At 38.8% G+C, this 20840-nt stretch overlaps 1 protein-coding gene across 1 annotated transcript in view; it reads right to left on the bottom strand.

The window, feature by feature from the left end:
• GALNTL6 (polypeptide N-acetylgalactosaminyltransferase-like 6) overlaps positions 1 to 20840 on the bottom strand; it is a 501615-nt gene that overhangs the window by 110385 nt on the left and 370390 nt on the right. The window lies entirely within an intron of this gene.

Below are 20840 nucleotides of genomic sequence, written 5' to 3'. Positions count from 1 at the left end.
TATTTGTCCATGCTGTGAGGTCAAAGACTGATTTATCTACAAATTTGATTGTGCAAAACTCTTTGCTATGTAAGGCTGTTCTTTTGGGATGTGATTTGGAGCTTATTCCAGCATAATAGTGCAATGCCTACAGAGACTCACCCTTTCTTCTTTTTTTTTTTTCCCCCTAAATCATTCAGTTCCATAGAGAAACATTTCCCTTTCCACATCTGCAAAATTAGACTAGTTTGTGCACTGGACAAGTGGAGTTGATAACTTCCGTCATGATATGGGTCTGGAAACAAAAGGTTTAGACCCTAGAGGAGAGAAATCTATGATGTTTGAACTGGATATAGGGAAAGGAAATGATGATAATGATGAATGTATAGGATGATAATGGCAATGGTGTTTATTATGAACATAAATCCTTACACACTCAACAATAATAGTAAAAGATACTAACCACATCAGGGAATTTTATATTTACCCTAGCAGCAATCCCTTGCATTATAAGTCAAGATGCCAAAAACATATATACTTCAAAGTTTGAAAGATTTCTTAAGTATCTTGTATATATCATATGTGGCGTATACAAAATATGTGACAGTGTGAACTAGAAGCTTTAGTAACACATTAACTTGGGATTCAGAGAAAGTCTGATGGTTTTCTCTTCCCAATTTAAACCTTTACACTTTACCATATCACCATATTTGCACTCTGTATGTACTGTAGATCTCCTCACGTTAGTATATGCATGCTCATTCGTGTGCTAGAACATTACAAATTATGTCCAACTGCATCTAACAATGACTTACCAGGGAATAAAAACTTAATTTCTGAGGAAGATTATATTATGTATTTTCCATTAACACAATACTTGGAAAATGTGGTGTGATCTTGCAGGAGACCAGACTAGGCTCATCTATTTTGAGACAAGCATAAAAAGACTTAATGCTGCAGATATTTATGCTCAATGTTTGTGTCCTGGCTTCAGCTGGGATAGAGTTAATTTTCTTTCTAGTAGCTGGTATAGTGCTATGTCTTGGATTCAGTGTGAGAAGAATGTTGATAACACACTCATGTTTTCAGTTGTTGCCAAGTAGTGTTTAGACTAAGCCAAGGACTTTTCAGCTTCTCATGCCCAGCCAACAAGAAGGCTGGAGGGGCACAAGGAGTTGGGAGGGGACACAGCCAGGGCAGCTGACCCAAACTGGCCAAAGGGGTATTACATACCATGTGATGTCATGCCCGGTATATAAACTGGGGGGAGTTGGCCTGGGGGGTGAAACGCTCCTCAGGAACTAACTGGGCATCGGTCAGCGAGTGGTGAGCAATTACATTGTGTATCATTTGTTTTGTACATGCCAGTCCTTTTATTATTATTGTCATTTTAATATTATTATTATTATTATTATTATTATTATTTTCTTCCTTTCTGTCCTATTAAACTATTCTTATCTCAACCCACAAGTTTTACTGATTTTTCCCCCAATTCTCTCCGCCATCCTACTGGGTGGGGGGAAAGTGAGCGAGCAGCTGCGTGGTGCTTAGTTGCTGGCTGGGGTTAAACCATGACACTTTGCTTTAAGAATCTGGATAGTCTCATTCAGGTAAATGAGACTTCATTGTTTAAAGTTAAAATGCTTTTTATAAGCTTGCAGTCAGCACTAAGACTAAGAAAACAGGCAAAATCAAACTTCCAAAGTTAAGCTTTCAGAGATGTCCTTAAAATATTCTCACTCAAGTTAGCTGAAGAATTTCATAGTCTGCTGCTCAGGCGAGTGATTAGAGAACAGGGTGATAGGCACTTGAGTCAGATATTGATTGAACATCATGAGAAATCAATTCTGAGAAGCTCTTTCAGCATGTCTATACAAGAATTGGTAATTTAAAATATGTAGTATACACACAATGTCAGGAACTATTAAAGCTACTCCAAAAGAGCAGAGATCCAGTTTAATTTCTAATATATGAGGAGAGGATTCTTGAGGAGCTGAGAGCAAGTTTCACCAAGTTCCTACTACCTATTGTTTTATGCTAAGGCAGAAGTCTGAAGATACAAGACACAAAAGACACAAGATAGAACCCACAAGAGAGAAAGAAGAAGAAAATGGTTGAAGCTGTTGTTGATGGTAGTCTCCTATCTTTTCACTCTCTTCATGTAAGTTCTTTTAAACAGTACATAGGTAATTTAGTTACCTAATGCCACTCATGGCAAGAGACTCCCTGATGCTTTAGGAAAATTATGCCTGCATGAGAATTACTAATATTACTGTTATGTAGCTGTGACAGCCTGAGAGTACAAGGGAAACAAGGGTTTGCAATACAGATCAAGTCTTTCATTAAAGTAGGTAATATAATGAATCTAGTTTTTTTCAATTAGATCGTCAGGTCTAATAGTTGTTACCTAAATAAAATAAATATTAATAAAAAGTAATCTCACTTTAAGGAAGGGAGTGAGATGGATTCAGGTTAGCAGTCTGTAATTCAAATCACAATAACTCAAACATTTACAGAGGTGAAAGACTTTGTATGAATATTGCTGTGAAATAATTTAAACAGCGCCAAAAAAATTCATGGAGTGAATGTAGACCTATGAGATGAAATGAGCTTTTCTACCAATGTTAGCAACAAATGTTCTACCCTTGATTAAGTTAAAATAAATAGAAACATATATATACAATAAGAAGAAAACCAGTCTTTGAACAGATGGGCTGGTGATCCAGGTTTATGAATAACCTGCTATAGATATTGGTGTAGTATTATTTTGCAGACAAAATAAATACAATGCAAATTTGTTTTAAGGATGGTCAAGGAATTTTTCAGCCTTTTAAAGACTTTTATCAGGTTGAGCAGTATTTTTCTTGCATTATTTGTGTCAGTGTCCTTTGATTAAGGAAGAGATAGATGAAATGACTGACTGGCATATTCCTATCACCTTAAGATGAGGCTTACACTATTCCTTGGTATGAGCATAAACAATACAATCACTACTGCACACTGCTAGCTCCCAAAAGGGAACTATCCTCTTGTACTTACACAAACATTTATGTCCCTTCTTCCACATCTTTGAAGCAGCACTCTTAGCTTTCTCTGGACTTGCCATTACAACAGCATTCTTACAGTTACTCCACCTCCCAAATAATTGGAAATAAAAGAAATTCAGCATCTTGCTACACAAACCATGTCTGACGTGAATGTTTACACACTTGCTATAAAGCTACTGAAATCACTACTTAGATCCAGTCCTCACAGCATATCTCAAAATAACAAGACAAAATACTAGGAAATAGCATAATTATAAAATAAAAAAAAAGAGAGACAAGTTTGCCTTAAAGCTTACAGTAATCGGATCTTATCAGATGTACTTAAAATGCAAATACATTTGAAAACCAAATAAAAGGGTGGCTTTTGGGATTCACTTTGAATGCTTAAAATTTACTTGTGTGTGAAACTGTGAGTTTTAATCCTCCAGAAATGGACCTCTCAATGAAAACATGAAGTTTCAACAATTTAGTCCAAGGGCCATAAAGTTCCACAATTAATAATTTTTTTATAAAAGTGCGATATCATGAAAATTCAATCACAACTGAATTCTTGGGAAGGCAGGAAGCCCTGGAATAATGCTGATAATGCCTTTTCTACAAAAATAAATGTTTTTCCTTTGCTTCAGTAGCAATAGTTTCTCTGTAATAATTATTTTGACTGACATTTAGCAAACAGAAAACATTTCAAATCTGTTACTCCAGGCTTCCCAGAAATGCTGAAGGAATTCAGCACCTTTGAAATGTTTTGCCTTTCACTGAAAGACAGTCAAAATTCAAGATCAATACTACCTATACTTTGCTGTCATAATTAACACAGGGTGTCTTGGAAGACAATAATTATTTGGTTTCATATTGAATTTTTGTACTATGAATAATTATTTAAAGATTATTAGAAATAACATGGAAAATAAATAACATTGTTTAAAATAATATCACAAATAATTACAATTCAAAAGTGAATTGTTTAAAAAAACCCCCAAACTTACATTCGGATTTCTAGTGTACTTCAACACGAACTTTATTAGTCAACAGCATTCAGAAAAGGTGAATGCTCCTCTCAAAATAATGACTGTTCATTAGAAGTATATATTATTAGAATACTTGGGGGTTAGATTATCATGTTTCCTGACAGTCATAATTCTGCTATTGAGAGTAGTAATTCCACTCTTTGCCAGCCACACTAATAAGTGGAATAAATTATTATTACTGAGAGTGAAACAACTTTAAAATATCTTACACTAAGCTACTTTGGATGAGTAAAAAAAAGTAAAAAGTAAAAATAGCAAATGATTTATACATTTAGTAAACAGTCAGAAGAACTGCAAATACTGAAAACGACCTCCAGGCTGGTCTTTTGTAATGGAAAAACTCAAAAATACTACTTTTTTAGTGGTATTTCAAGTAACACATTAATTCAACATATTTTTTTATAAACAATTCATAACAGCCACTACAAGCCTTTCACAACGCTATTTAAGTGTGGGAAACTGTCTGAAACTCTCAAATCTCAAGTGAAGTCATCTCACCTATGTCAAAAGCAGACCTCCTACATTTCAAGACAAAGATTTCTATCTCCTTATTTACAGTTCAGATCTCTTACAGGAACACACCCTGCACTAATTCTTAGGTGTCAAGGGCGTATAGGCTTTATGGTGCCCGTGGCCACCCCACTAGGTACAGAAGTCAGGATTACAGGTCAGAGATTGATTTTCCCTTTTAAGGCCAAGGCTGTAGAAAAATACACACATAAGCTTGTATGCAAAATGGGATAGTAGTAGTCAAAAAAAGATTATGCTTATTATGTATGCAGTTGTTTTTATTCTATGGAAATTAGTACTGGCAGCTCTACTCTGTTACTGAAGCACTGCGCTGGGCTCTTCTCTCTGAAACTGCTGCTGAGATCCAGCAGTACATTTCTGAGTTTCTCACTGGGCCTAGGTTAACAAACCTGTCCCATCATACAAACAAAGAAGCAGAAGAATCCACTGGCCGAAAGCTACAGACTCATGTGCCTACTCTGTACACAGCATGAGGGACCCAAGGACAAATCAAGGTGTTCTCACTGTGCATGAGATGTTCTCATGGTACAGAAAGCTAAGCATGTGCATACGCACTTGCTTTATCATGCTCTGCATTCCTCTCTTGCCAGCACTCATACCAGTTAGAGAGTCTCTTGCCTACCCTAGTGAAATACCAGTAAAAGTTTTTAAAACCGTACTTGGGGTTCTCTACAGGGAAGAAAAAAATCATTTCATATATATAAAATTTAAAATAATTTTGCCCTCAAACAAATTAATATTTGCCACTTACTTTGGGATCTTAAAAAATGAATATATAAATACCATTTCAAGCCAAGTGGCTTTTCTATTTGCTGATTTACTGCAGATTAAAAACCTAAACACGATGTCTTGTTAAAATTGAGTAGCAACAATAATAATGATATATAAATATGCAGAATATGAATACCTGACTAAAAACTACATTTTTCTTACACAACCTATTTGCAATATTTTTGTTACTAAACAACAAAATGAACAAAATTCTTCTATTATCCAAAACACTTGCATTATTGCCAGGGTGGCCTTAATACAACTTTATTATCTCAATTGCTTCACTTGCTGAGCATGTGGAGCAGCCGATTAGGGATAATTAGACAAGAAATGAATGAAACTCCAGTGCAGTCACATCCTGAGACACAGATGAAGTATTGATTTTGATGATTCTACTAATAGCCATTTAATATGCATAGCTACTAAACATATGAATTGATATGTCTTCACTCTCAATATGTTGTTAAATGTGTTCTGGGTTCTGGCTGAGCAAACGATGTTCAGCCTTTATGACACTGCATACCATTCATGGTTATTAAATGCAATTAAGCAATGCGGAAAAAGTGTGAAGGTTGAAGGAAAGCTCACCAGAGCAGCTTTAAATTTGTCCTGGTTTCTGAGGTAGGATGGAAGGGACAAAATGAGGTAAGGTGCTTTTCCAACATGCACACTCACCTGTGGGATGCAGCATTCCTCAAGATGTGTTGTAGCATAAATCACGTATATGTTACAATATTGGGGAAAAAATAGGGTGCAAGCTAGGGAAAATCTGAGACATCCCTATCAGAGCATTACATAACATGATTAATGATTTATGCACCAACAACTGTATATAAAATAGTGTTTTGAGAAAGGTTGAAATTGACTTTCAAAAATGCTTTTTTGAAGCCTTTTCTTCTTTGAAGAAAAGATGAAATTTTGCCTTTGGTTATATCATTACAAATACAGGCAACAGAAACTAGTGGAGTTAACCTGGATTTATGTTCATGTAAGTCAGTGTTGCATTTTGTTCTTAAGCTGCAGAGGAATTGCTTCTCAGGATTAAAAACTAGTGCTCTCAAGCAGCTTAAGAAATGTTTCACATCACATTACTCAATGGAGAGGTACAGAGGAGAAATGGAAGACTACTATGCATAATTGAGAGTACAGACGTTATTTTTATCAAAAAATCACATGAACTCAAATATCCCCAAGGTATTAAGGCTAATGCCCATAATTTTCTGACTCTTAAATAAAACAGATCAGATTTTCATACACTGTACTCTAACATAAATCTAGATCAACCACACTGCTTGCAAGTCCCGCAGTCAAATAACTTCTCTGGACTCAAGCCAGAAGATACAGCAGTATAAATGAGATCATATCCCACTCTCCCAAGTGGTCAAGACCTCATTGCTCATCCAAAAAACTCAAGGGCAAAGACAAGAAAAATAATGTACTGAGAATCAATAGCAGTGCGCCTGGCGCATCCTCATTCTAGTGGATAGACTTCAAGAGCTGCTACTGAAAGCCTAAAAATACAATGGCTTTTTAAGCTGAGGATCACTCATAAGGTTTATGTGTCTACATGGGAGATTTTGTGTGCGTTTGCTCAGGCCACTCTGCAAACAGACCTGACGCTATCCAGCTCCAAAACAAGCACAATTTCTGCACAACTGAATCGTGCTTGTTCAGACTTAACACTATGACCACAACTGCTGTACAGCTTTTGGTTCACACTGGATGGTATCTGGCTGGCCTGAAACCCAAGCGTCTTAAGCATACACCTCAGACCACTGAGGATGGGCCTCAATTGCCTAACTGACAAAAGAGGAGGTGTCAACATCCTGCATTACTGGCACATTGTGGTCTCTCATCAGGCACTATATCTCTCAACACAAGAAGTTGCTCAGTTCATGTCACAAGTGGGATTTTGGTCTATGACAGAGTAGTAAACTCAAGGCAGCAGAGGCCCTAGGGAAACTTTCTGACACCCCATCACTATGGATGCACTTCAGAATTACTATGTGTTCTGCAGCAGATTTATCAATGACGTCAAGGAGAGAACACGTGCTCTTCCTCTCACCAGCATCCTCAGAAGTAGCAAACTGAAAGCACTGCTAGGTTTGGGAGTGCAGGGTCTAGCCATGGCTGGAGTTGATGTCAGATACAGAAAATCCTGTGGTAGATTAGAAAGTCCTGTTTCAAATTAAGTTAGTTAGCCAAGATCATTCTGATCTTTTCTATTCTTCCTGTTTAATGGTGCCTCACCTGGAGCACCAATTCTGATCCTTCCTATTCTTCCTGATTGATGGTGCGTCCCTCTTGGCAGGAGAATGAACCACTGACCCGATACAGAGCGATTTAGTGGTCAAAGCGAGGAGGGGATACCTCCTCAAACGACCACCGAAGACCACCCGAGACCCCCGCGCATGCGGAGAAGGCATCTGATGTGTCATGGTTATGTAATCCTATGCATATGCATTAGATAGTTTGAATATGTATTATGTAGGAGTAGTTTAATAAATTAGATGCAATTGTTACCGTATAAAGGGGACACACCTGATTAATCTGGTGTGCTTTGATTTGTGGAAAGTCCACTGAGCACCCTGCGCAGAATAAAGCAATATCTCTCCTGAGTGTGTGGGATTGGTCTATTGCACACCGGGTAGCGAATCTGCTTTTAGGACAACAGAGTGATTGGCTTATTTTGATTCTTACAAGAACAAAATCAGGGAAAGAAGTAGAAAAAAGATGCGAAGAAAGGATTTGATAGGTTAGGGAATGAAGGACTTGCAGGGCAGAAAGCTGAGGACAGGATCCTTTTATACAGTGATGGGATGTATGTCACAGATCAATTGTCTGCATTTATTTGAAGAAGGTGCTTAAAATGGTGGGGTTCTTTGTACGTTAGTTTGGATTGGGCTTTTTAGAACTAGAGCGGCGCCAAGTAGGATTGAACTCAGTCAGTCTCAGACCTCATGCATGCGAGTCCTGCGGTGGAGAGCCAGAGCCAGCATTATGCTGGCTGATGTTCATTTCCAGTGGTGAGCAGGTAGGCAAGACAAGCTGTGGCAGGCACTTCAGGCGCAGCAGTCTCATCTGCTGAGGGTTCCTCCGGTGACTCTCTGATAATGGCAGTGGAGTGAGAATAAGGAGTTGGTGTGGTGGGAGGAGCAGTCTGACAGCAGCTTATACCCTGTAGTATTTTTTGCTGGCTAGGGAAATAACAAGCAGATTTGATTCATTTTCTGTAAAATGATTTGGTATTTTTTAACAAGGCCAACTTCACTGGCACAGCTCATCATAATTTGGCCTGAGACCACCAGCAGGAGTTAAGACAGGGACCTTCTGAACTGTCCTGTGTTGACATACTAAAAATACTAGGTAGGAACTTAACATAATTTTGAGTTACAGTAGGGAAACAACTATTGTCTTGCTGGGAAGACAGGAAACACCAAATCCTCCTCGTGATGCTTCCTGTGGCCCAACGGAGCAGTGCAGCCCAACACAGCAGTGTAGGTAAGGCTGCAGCTTCCAAACTAGGGGAGCTCAGTTACAAACAGAAGCACAAACCCGTCAAAAATTCAGCTGCTGATAATTAGCTGATACTTGAGCTGTGAACCTAAGAGCCAAGAAGCATGGTTTCAAAGAGGAAACGAAACTTCAAAAAGTTAAGGAGCCCTCTGGGTGGCGGAAAAGATCTGGGGTTCAGTGCTCCCGACTGCGTGCATAGTAGTGAGATGATCTTCGTCAGCACTAACTACAAGCTTCAGACTAACAACTTGCATAGCATGAAGTCTCCTTCCCATAAATAAAAATACAAATGTAAACTGTTAGAAACCATAGACAACAACATTTTGGCTATAAACTAATGTCATATCTAACGCTTTAGTCCAATAAATCTAACTCGGTTAGCCTTCAAAGCTGTAAACCACACTTGGCTGTAAGTTATATTTACAAAGCGTTCAAGAAATTCACCAGACTCATGCCAAGAGGCCTTTCAAAGGGAGAAATATTGGCTTATATCCATTTTGATGCTGTGAGAGTAGTGTTTCTGAAAAAAACTTCAAGTGTTTTAATGCATTGCTTTTATGATAGTGATTTGAATTTTAGAATGATTTAACAGCATAGAAATCATTCTTAAAAAGTATGTACTGAAGAAAAAATTAATTTTGATAGCATGGGCCAAAATACTGTTTGAAAATGATCGACTGGGCAGTAGGATTAGAAAGTTATATCCATTGCTTTCAGATTAAAGAATCCTGAATATAAGGATCCTTCTCAAATATTCCTGTGAACAATATACACATAGTTAATCAAACTAACTACTACCACTTTTAGACAACCAACATATAGAAAATCTTCGGTCTCAACCTATAACAATAAATATTAAGAAAAGACCCACAAAAACCCCTCTGAAAAATGTATGTGTCTGTTTAGGACCGCAGTTCCCAGAATCCACCTAATCTTTGCAGAATCTAAGTAGCCAGTAATACATTCTTCAAGGCCCCCAGCATTGTGCGGGTGCACGCGTGTGAGCCTGTACATGCATATCCGCTTTGCCTGATACAGGGTAGCTATTTCACACCCTGCCTGCCGATATTGCATAAAATATCCATTGGATAAAATATGTAAGCAGTCCATGGAATAAAAACTTCCAGTTTCTGTAGGGAAACTGTGCTACATAGTGATAACTCACTAACTTTCCCTTCCTCTGGCAAGTACATATGGCATCATTTTTACTCCCACATTTACCATACCTTAAAAGAATGGTCTCAGCCTTTCCTATTATTTGGAAGAAAGTGCATAACTCCAGGGGACAGATCCGAGCAGTTCTTGCCAAAGGCATGCAAAAGGGCCCTTGTAGCTTGCCCAAGAAAATGAAGGGATGTTATGCAAATCCCTCAAATCAAAGTTTCCTACCAGAAGCAATGGGCAGTGTGCTGGTTCTTTGAATGCCACTTAGCAGCAGCAATCCCTAACTGTGCAGACACGCATATGCATAAACATTACAGTCATTAAATGCCTCAATCAGGATGGAGGAAGCACTCTCCAAGCATCTAAAAGAGATGCTGACAGAGTCTTTGTGTCTCCATCTCTCTTCTAGGTCTTTACCCTCAGGAGGGATAATTCAGCCATATAGCACCTTTAAAAAGTATTGCACTCACCCCTGACCAGGTCATATCCTACAATCAGGAGTACCTTACATTTTCATCCTTGTTTATACTCCAAAAAATACAGTATTTATTAATGCATTCTGCAGATATGAGCCAAAATATCTCTACTAACTTATTCATTGGGCTGGCTTTGTTTTGACAAACAATTCTGCTGACTTGGAATACAATACTGTTCAATCATTCATAGCTGCCTTGGCTTTTCAAGGCTAGCAGGAGTGAATAGATGAAATCATCAGCTATGTGACCACACACAAGAAGGCACTCTTACAGTTCTGTTTTAGATTACAATGACGTTTTTTCTAAATCATCTTACAGGGCACTGATTAGACTACATTGTCACAAGAAATAACAGTGCAATACAGAAAACTCTGGTTATTCTACCAAACATTTGCTCTCAAAGGCCTGATTTCATGACGTTTACTGACTGTCCATTGATGAATGCTGGCACATAAAAGTAATTCATGAAACTCATGAGAGGGAAATTTTAATCATAGGTTAACCTCTGTGTGTGCGTGTTGTATCTGTGCATGTGCATTTGCAGTTTGGTTTGTGTCGTGGTTTAACCCCAGCCAGCAACTAAGCACCACGCAGCCGCTCACTCAATTCCCTCCCACCCAGTGGGATGGGTGAGAAAATCGGGAAAAAGAAGTAAAACTCATGGGTTGAGATAAGAACAGTCTAATAGAACAGAAAAGAAGAAACTAATAATGATAATGATAACAGTAATAAAATGACAACAGTAATAATAAAAGGATTGGAATGTACAAATGACGTGCAGGGCAATTGCTCACCACCCGCTGGCCGACACCCAGCCAGTCCCCAAGCGGCGATTCCCCGCCCCCCCTTCCCAGTTCCTAAACTAGATGGGACATCCCATGGCATTGAATACACTGTTGGCCAGTTTGGGTCAGGTGCCCTGGCTGTGTCCTGTGCCAACTTCTTGTGCCCCTCCAGCTTTCTCGCTGGCTGGGCATGAGAAGCTGGAAAATCCTTGACATTAGTCTAAACACTACTGAGCAACAACTGAAAACATCAGTGTGTTATCAACATTCTTCACATACTGAACTCAAAACATAGCACTGTACCAGCTACTAGGAAGACAATTAACTCTACCCCAGCTGAACCAGGACAGTTTGGAACTATTTTGCCCATCTCTGTGTGATTTGGTTTGGAACTATTTGGTCTGTGCGATCCAGAACTGTTTTATCTGTCTGTGCATGTGTGTGATTTGATTTAACCTCCATCTGTGTGCAACCCTGCTGTAAGTTTCAGGTGATCCTTGCCATTTTCGAATCTTTAACTAAGTTGCAAATTTGATTGTAGCAAATTCCATTGAATCACCCTGTTAAATTGGCTCATAATTAAGTACTGCTAAAGTTATACAACCTAATCTTGTGATCTATCTCAAAATATTAATAAATCCTAAATTGCTGCTCAACCAGGGCCATGTAACAAAATGTCATTTGCGACAGTTCCCCACCAGCAATTAAAAGCTTGTCACAGTGTTTTCAACACTTTGAGTTGTAAACCAATTCATAACTAAGTTGGACAACATTTCTGGTAGCCTTTCCCCCCATTTTACTGCTTGCTATTTAGCTGAAATCCTGACTTTTCTGTAACAATAAACTCTGTGCTTTTATCAAAACTTTGTGATCCAAGAGGAACACTATGGAGGCTGCTGAGTGGCAGCAGCTCAGGATCTCAGCATAAAGACAACAGTAAGTACTGAGTCAGCTCAGGGTTAATATAATGTTTTATTTTGCTTGCCATTCACTGGGTCATCCTTTTCAGGTGTAATAGACCTCCCTGCAAACAAGAAAGTACTTTGTGCCACTGACGCAAGACCAGCAATATAGAACAAAAAGAAATAACAAAATGATAGACAGTAATATAGTACTGTCAAACACATTGTCTGGACATCATTCTATTAAAATAGTCTCGCTGATTCTTATCTTCCTCTGCACAACATACAGACACAAAACCAGCTTGAAGTTCCTATTAAAGGAACTGGCTATGCAAATTCCTACAAAAACCAATAGCACAGACATTGTGACATGAACCTTATGAAGTATATGCAAATACATCCAAATCCAGGAGCAAGTTACCTGTTTTGGCTTACAACTCTTACCTGGAATCTTTAAAGAAATTTTACCGAAGTTCATTAATGGATTGATATGACCCATACAAAGATGATAAACACCTGAAACCTGATAACTTTGATGTCTAAGTTTTCAATTTCATACTCTCCCTGTAAACTAAAAAACTCAGACCCTTAGGGTCTGAAAGACTAGAGTGAAAAAATAATCTGTGATAAAGTTTCTCACAACTCCAAGAAGAATAAATCCCTGTTTTCAGACTACAACAGAGCACTACTAAAACTGAGTAATAAACAGATATTCAAGTTCAGCTAGAGAGATTTGAAGTCCCTAACTGAAAAGTCACTTTGGTAGAATATAAACATTTGCTTGTGCTTCATGGAATAACCTGAGAATTTTAGGGTAAAGAACACTGATGAGTTAGGTGATGGCACAATACAATGCGGAAATGCTACTTATTTCATCTCAGAAGTGAGACAGCAACAGTGGCCAATGGCAAGGAATATCTTAAATTACATCTTAGCCATTAACCACATCTCAAGAGTGAAACTGATGCCCAAGTGTGCAAGTGCTCCTCCTCCTCCTCCACTGTGTGTGTCAACAAGTCAGACAGATTGATTCACACTGGGCGGGTGAAGACACTGTACTGACTTCACAGTTGTGATGGGTTGACCCTGGCTGGATGCCAGGTGCCCACCAAAGCCATTCTATCACTCCCCCATCCTCAGCTGGACAGGGGAGAGAAAATATAACAAAGAGCTTGTGGGTCAAGATAAGGACAGGAGAGATCACTCACCAATTACCATCAGGGGCAAAACAGGCTCAGCTTGGGGAAAATTAACTCAATTTATTACAAATTAACCAGAGTAGGGTAATGAGAAATAAAACCAAATCTCAGAACACCTTCCCTCCACCCCTCCCTTCTTCCTGGGCACAACTTCAATCCCGGATTCTCTACCAACCCCCCCAGCGGCACAGGGGGACAGGGAATAGGGTTTATGGTCATTTCATCACACGTTATTTTCTGCCGCTTCGTCCTCCTCAGGGGCAGGACTCATCACACTCTTCGCCTGCTCCAGCGTGGGGTCCCTCCCACGGGAGACAGTCCTCCACGAACTTCTCCAACGTGGGTCCTTCCCACAGGCTGCAGTTCTTCATGAACTGCTCCAGCATGGGTCCTTTCCATGGTGTGCAGTCCTTCAGGAGCACACTGCTCCAGCATGGGTCCCCCATGGGCTCACAAGTCCTGCCAGAAAACCTGCTCCGTGGGCTCCTCTCTCCACAGATCCACAGGTCCTGCCAGGAACCTGCTCCAGCGTGGGCTTCCCACAGGGTCACAGCCTCCTTCGGGCACCCACCTGCTCCGGCGTGGGGTCCTCCACGGGCTGCAGGTGCAGATCTGCTCCACCGTGGACCTCCATGGGCTGCAGGGGGACAGCCTGCCTCACCATGGTCTTCCCCACGGGCTGCAGGGGAATCTCCGCTCTGGCGCCTGGAGCATCTCCTCCCCCTCTTTCTTCACTGACCTTGGTGTCCGCAGGGTTGTTTCTCTTACATGTTCTCACTCCTCTCTCTGGCGGCTGTTTCTCACTATCCCAACTTTTTTTCCCTTCTTAAAAATGTTATCACAGAGGCATTACCACTATTGCTGATTGGCTCGGCCTTGGCCGGCGGCGGGTCCGTCTCAGAGCCGGCTGGTATGAGCTCTCTCTCGAACGCAGGGGAAGCTTCCAGCAGCTTCTTACAGAAGCCACCCCTGTAATCCCCCCCCCTCCCAAAACCTTGCCACACAAAGACAATACAACAGTCAAGAGGAATGAGAGAAGCACCAGTTACAGCTGGTTCACAGGCACAGGGGTACCTTAAAATGCTGTTCCTTACACACACTTTTGGCCAAGTTTATGCTGTTTTTACCCACAATTCATCCACACGGGAGTCACAGGAGAGATCAAAGGTAGGAAAGGGTTTGAAACTGTCTGCTGTCCTCCAAAGAGTTTTGAGACATATTCCCAAGGCCACCATTGTCTGGGAACAGGGTCCTATTCGCTGTGGACACCTGAGTGACTTAAGGAACACTATCGCAGACTTAACTTTATTCCGAAGTACTTTACATCCGCCTAAAGATTTTAGTAACCTAAATACATACATAAGCTAGAAAAACTGATCATTTACTCTTCAACTTTCTTCCAGTATATTAGTAAACATCAGGCTCAGGTTGCAATATTTGCCCAAGAAATGGAAAGTACTTTAAATCCTATGGATTTCTGTAGAAGTTTCACATGCCACAAGTTCTACATTACAAAAACAATTTTCTTCCCTTTCAATAAGTGATGACCCTTATCATAGTGTTGTTAACATGACCTACAAAAAGAGATAGGCTGACATTAAGATTTAGATACAAAGGACCTTCCACTGTGATACTGTTGAAGGTTGAACTTGATGTGTTATGAGATATTTGGCTATATATAGCTGTATTAGAAACGTCTTGCTACAATAGATGTACTACCTTTAGCATCAGTGACAGTAGATTATCTTTTAATTAAATATGCCCTACACATAATTATTTGGATATGAATGTTTTTATAAAGTCTAGAATGACATATTGTTTCATATTTGCAGAGTACATTGCTGGCAGACCTAATTACGACAGGGAGAAATTCAGTGTGTAATAGGATATGCATTTTTTCACTTTTCTCTTTTTATGTCTGTGCAGGTTTACTTTGTTTTCATTCTCTTTTTAGTCCCTGAATTTGCATTTTGCCTTAGATTTTCTATTTCAGCTTTTCTTACAGTATACATTAAATCTACACCAAAACTGATACCCTCCTCCTTAAAATCATTCTGGTCATGTGTAAGAAGGCACATGTTTCTGCTCCATGCAGTTTTGACATTGAGTAAACAGACAGCTTTTTAAGTTGACTGATTTTTAATCTCATATCAAAAGATATACTCTTCATAAACAAAAATCTGTTTCTGAAGTCAAAAGTAAAACAAACAATATCATAGTGACTGAAGACAGAAAGCACCAAAAAGCTTCCAGAGCCATCATCAGTTGAAGCCAATTGTCATACTTATGTAAGTAACTCTTACAACAGAACTGAACCAAGAAAATTTAGTTAACTCACAAACTGTATCAGTGGGTGCTAGGTGGGAGTGGGGACAAAAGCGGCATGCTAGGGGATTCATAGTGAGAATTTAGGTTTGCAGTGTTATTGAAAAATGTCAGAACTAGTAACATAGCATACTACATCATATCAAGGAGTACTGCAGAAGACTGCTGGCTTTACTTTTGCTGTCACCTATGTGTCTTTTTATAGAACTTGCTTCCAAGAATTTTCTGTTTTCCAAGCAGACTTTGTTTCAAATGGTGGCACTGAAGTAGAAACTGAGTGCTAAAATTCAGTCCAAAATCACAGTTTTTCCCCCAAAATAATTTTCTTCCCTCAAAAGCTTAAAAAATATTTCGTATTAAGGTGAACCGGCAAACTGCTTTTCAATTGCCACCACCCCTTGAAAGTGCAACCAAATCTTTGGGAGTATCTTTTCCCACATGTACCATGATTTTTAGGTAGAGTAACTGCAGCGAACATGGACTGCCAGTGTTTTGAATTTTGTTCATGTTGTAGGTAAAAATTACAAGTTTAATGTTGATTTTTAATACAGCCTACTTTAATGTATATTACAGCACAAGCATTTCTCAAATCAAAGCAAAAATTCAGTGCAAAGCAGTCTGGTAAATTTTACAGAAGCCTCACCCCAAAAAAGCTCCCAAAGACTTGCTCGTTGAAAGAATGAGGAAAGGGAAGCATTTTGAATGCATGCAGTGCTGTGCAATACACAGGAATTTTTCAATCAGTTTTCTTCCTCTTCCCAGGTCTCTCTCTCTCCTTTTTTTTTTTTGGTATTACCTTTAGTTTGCAAGGTGTGGTTGTGTGAGCATTAAATTGGTGGCTCACAGACTGCTGTCAGCTCTGCCCCAGCTAGTTCTATCATTTGTACGGCTGTTTCTTTACTTTCTTGAGCTTTTCGTAACAATTCCTTGTTACTTAAAGAGTAAAGACTTTTTGCTGTTGTTGCAGCAAACTGAAGGTTTGTGCCTCTACTTTTGCAACTTTGAAAAAATAATGCAGCAAAAGCCTTAACAACAGTGCAATATTAAGGAGGAAACCATTTGTATGTTCACAGAACATAAAAGAAAGGCTTATTTGTTCTGATTTGTGCTCAAATGAAACAAAGAAATAGCTATTACTGTTTCTGCAGCACACTTGCTTTTAGTTCTTTCTGCTCATTTAGGTCTCGAGGAGAGGCTCAAATGCAGGCAAGGAATCTTCCAAGTAATTTAACACTGAAAGTCCTTCAGTACTCCAATAAGCTGGATTTATCATTCAGAACTTCAACACCGTTGGATGAAAATCAAGAGAGATCTTGTAAAACCTCATACATCAGAAAAGAAATGAGCTATACCTCTGGCTGGGAAGGGATTATAGTGATGCAGGAAATTTTTCTTTAGCAATATTTTAAAACATTTTATTCTCCTTAAATTTTAATGTTTCACACCCATATTTTCCCAGATGAATTCTTTCTGGAAAAGGGTTGATAATTCCACAGATGCTAAAGCTGAAAATCATCTTCCCAACAGAGATTGCCCTGGGATAGAAGAGTGCACACTCACACCTAGAAAATATTGAGATTCAGAGTCTAAATGTGCAAGTCCTTTTATAGTTCAATAGATCATAAAAGAAATGATGCAAGGGCTATTCACATGGAAGGATTTATCACTCATAGGTACATCCTGGAAGCGTGAGGGGAAAGTGAAGCACTGCGAAGAGCTGACACCAATCACAAAAACGTGTCAGTCAGCATGTCTGACTGTTCCCATACTGCCTATTTGCTTTGAAACAACATGATAAGGAGGTATCAAAAAGCCCTGGAATAATCTACTGTTTATGATTGTTTTAAATATTGTACTAAGCCTACTGGTCCTCTCTCCTAGCGCACTACAGGCTGGGGAAAACCTCTCTCAGTCATGTAGCTTGAAAAAAGTAATTCTGAAGCAGAACAGCATGCTTCAGAGGAACTGTCTGCTGGACTCCATACCTGTAGACCAGACCAATAACCAATACATGGTCAGATATTAATTTCCATGCTCTCAAAGCATACATTTCAACTCAGGATATGACCAGCATCACGGTATGAAATATACCAGATAAGCCAGATCTTGGTTAAGGGGAGTTACCTTGAACCACTGCAAGTAAGTGATGGGGGAACTGCAGTTTCCAGGTATGGCTGAACAGCAGCAGGCCCATGCCATCAAACACAGATGATTTTGAAATAGACTGCATGTCTCCTTCTGACAGCTCTGAATGACAGGGCCTCAGCCAGCCAGGACACTGAGCCTGGCTTATATGGTGTTATTCAGTTGATCCCAATATGTAGCAAATCTCAGTTCCAAACTCTGACACTCCTGTGCCATCATATGCTCATTCATGCAGTCTGTATGGTTTGTGCCCGAATCTTAGCAAAACAAGGGTATGATAGATACATATAAAACTGTTTGTGACAGCTTGAAAATTGATCTTGCATAGCTTGCAAAGATAATAAAAGACATCTCTTTGTTCAAAATCTGTATTCTTTCTTGGTAGAACATTTTTTTCCGATCACATTGATAAGGCTAAGCACTCCAAGCTTGATATACGGCTCTTACATTAGCATACCACAACCACTTTAATATTTGTAATAAACAATTCATTTTATGGTGCGTAACTTTCTACAACACCACATACAGTATGCTTCCAATATAAAGATATTTATGAATTAGTTCTTAGAGCTCCCATTGCAATCACTGAGAGAAAGCTTAGATTTTAAGTTTATATTACATTGCAAAGCTACTAAAATTATGGTGAAATATTAACCTAAGTGGACCTAAAATACTTTGGACACTAAAGCTTTCTAAATAGCTAACTTGCACATAGATATCCTCAACTCTAGGAAGCCATTATGTTAGTATATCACTTCCAAAGTAGTTTTCCGATATATATCCTATATATCTCCTGGCTACTTCACAGAGAAAAAAAACCCCAAACTTTATGAAGTCAGATGAATAAATAATATATTTATGTTCTTCTACTTTTTAAGCATTGTCTGAAAGTCTGCATTTTGCAAGATTTAAAATGAACTTTTTAATAAAAAAGAAAATTAAAAAAATCAAAACATCTCAGACTGATGAATCAGCTGCTGTCATCCAGAGCAAATCCTCTATTAGCAGAATTTGTCTCTCAGTACACAAAATAATTAAAGATTCCAAAGAGCAAGCCATAGGCTGAGGTTTCAAGAGTTGTAGCTTCATGTTAGAAAGCTTTCAGCAGAAATACAAGCTAGCCCCTTGTCTCCCCCAAACCACAAATAAACAATAAAAATGTGGAATACAAACAGCTTATGTAAAAGATCAATCTGAGAAAGAACACAGAAAAATTGTGAGTTTGAAGTGTAGAAAGACTTAGATAATACTTTTTGACTTCACCTTGTGCTTTGGACTTATACTTTGGGTAACTTTAAGAACATAGTGAGAGTGAAAGAGGGCATGTGCAATCAACAGAAAATATTAAAAACTAAGTGATGATTGTATTATATCATGAAATTGTCTACCACAAGAACTGATACTTAATTATTTTAATATATGATATTATTTATATAGATTAGATAATTATAACTATCATATGTATTATTTTTAACACATTCCTTTCCCAACCTGATAAACACAAGTCCTGTTTGATGGATACAGGATTGTTGAACTGACTATTAATATAAAGATTCAGTAATCTGTGACTCAGTTGTCCCTGAACTCTCTTATATTTATTGGAAAAAAATAACCCCCTTTCTTTTATCTCTATTACTTCTTGGTTTTCTCTGTTTTTTAGTAATTTATTTCATTAGAACTAATTAGATTACGGTGTGTGTTAGAATAGATGCTAGATTTAAAAAGAAAACCAAAATCCAAACAATTTCCTTCCCCATCCTCTGCAACTGGCTTGAAGCACGTTTACAATGGAACTCTTCTAGATTCATACAAATATATGGCTGTGTTTTCTTACTTCCTTTCTACTCCTTCCTTGCCAAAGCAATAGAACCAGCTTCCTATTGCTATTCCTAAGATAGTAATGAAAAAATTCCATCTCTCTCCTTTTTTTTTTTTTCCTTGAATCCCACAAAGGGTGGGATTGTGGCAACACTTACATGACAGTTCTTTCAGCATAAATCCAGAGCTATTGTCTGGTCTAATCTGCTAATAGTCTGTAGATCAGTTAATTCCTGCTGGAGTACTTTTGTTCTGTCTTTAAAGAAGAATATCCATACTTGATTTAAATATTGCCAGGGAGGTGATTCCAGCAGAGTTCTTGTTAAGTTCAGTTTCCAGCTGTTAGATTGTATCTTTGTTTCACAGATCTAAGGTTCTAGTATCACATTTCTGTTTTTGTGTGCACATCTATAGATAAGTAAAATTTGCATTGTTAATTTATATAGACTGTGCTCCTGTATAATGCATGTTTTTATGGCTTTCCTCTAAACTCTTTCAATTTTTATCACTGTCTTTCCTGAATTACAAAGTCCAGAATCAGACACCCTATTTCAGCAGCTGTGCACTAGGACTAAATACCCAAGTAAGGTGCTTCTGCTTTCAGGATTGCAAGTCTCTCCCTACTATCCAAGGTGGGATACCTACAGGGACATAATTCCTTAAGTATTTTTGTCTAATCTGGTTTTATGAATAAAGATGTCTTCACTTTCCCTAGCCATCTATTCCAATGTTTTATGCCTCCTACAGTGAGAAAGTTTTTGCTACAGTCTAACATTAATCTGCCTTGCTGCAGGCAGTTAGGCCCATTTTGTCCTATATTGTCCACCATGAATTTGAGATGGTCTTTTCCTCTACAGAGCAGCTTTTTATGTACATGAAGACTTGTCACTTCCTTTAGTGCAGACACCTAAGACATCTCACAACCTCTTCAAACAATTTCCACATGTCTGAAGCTTTGCCAAATTCTGGGAGAACTTCTAGCTCAACTCTCGGCTGCCTGTTGTTGGTGACCAGTGGACAACTTCTCAGGCATTGGTTATTTGCTTTGTGCTTGGTCAGCCTAAAAAATCTGTAAAGATTTACAGATTTATGATTTAAAGCTGCTTATCTTCCCAGAAGGCTGCATAAGGGATTTCACAGCTGCTGTAATTTGA

This window comes from Haliaeetus leucocephalus, unplaced genomic scaffold, assembly GCF_000737465.1.
Source record: "Haliaeetus leucocephalus isolate CR32 unplaced genomic scaffold, Haliaeetus_leucocephalus-4.0 Scaffold284, whole genome shotgun sequence".
Lineage (NCBI taxonomy): Eukaryota > Metazoa > Chordata > Aves > Accipitriformes > Accipitridae > Haliaeetus > Haliaeetus leucocephalus.
Note: the sequence above shows the minus strand (reverse complement) of the source record. Positions and strands in the feature narration are given on the sequence as shown.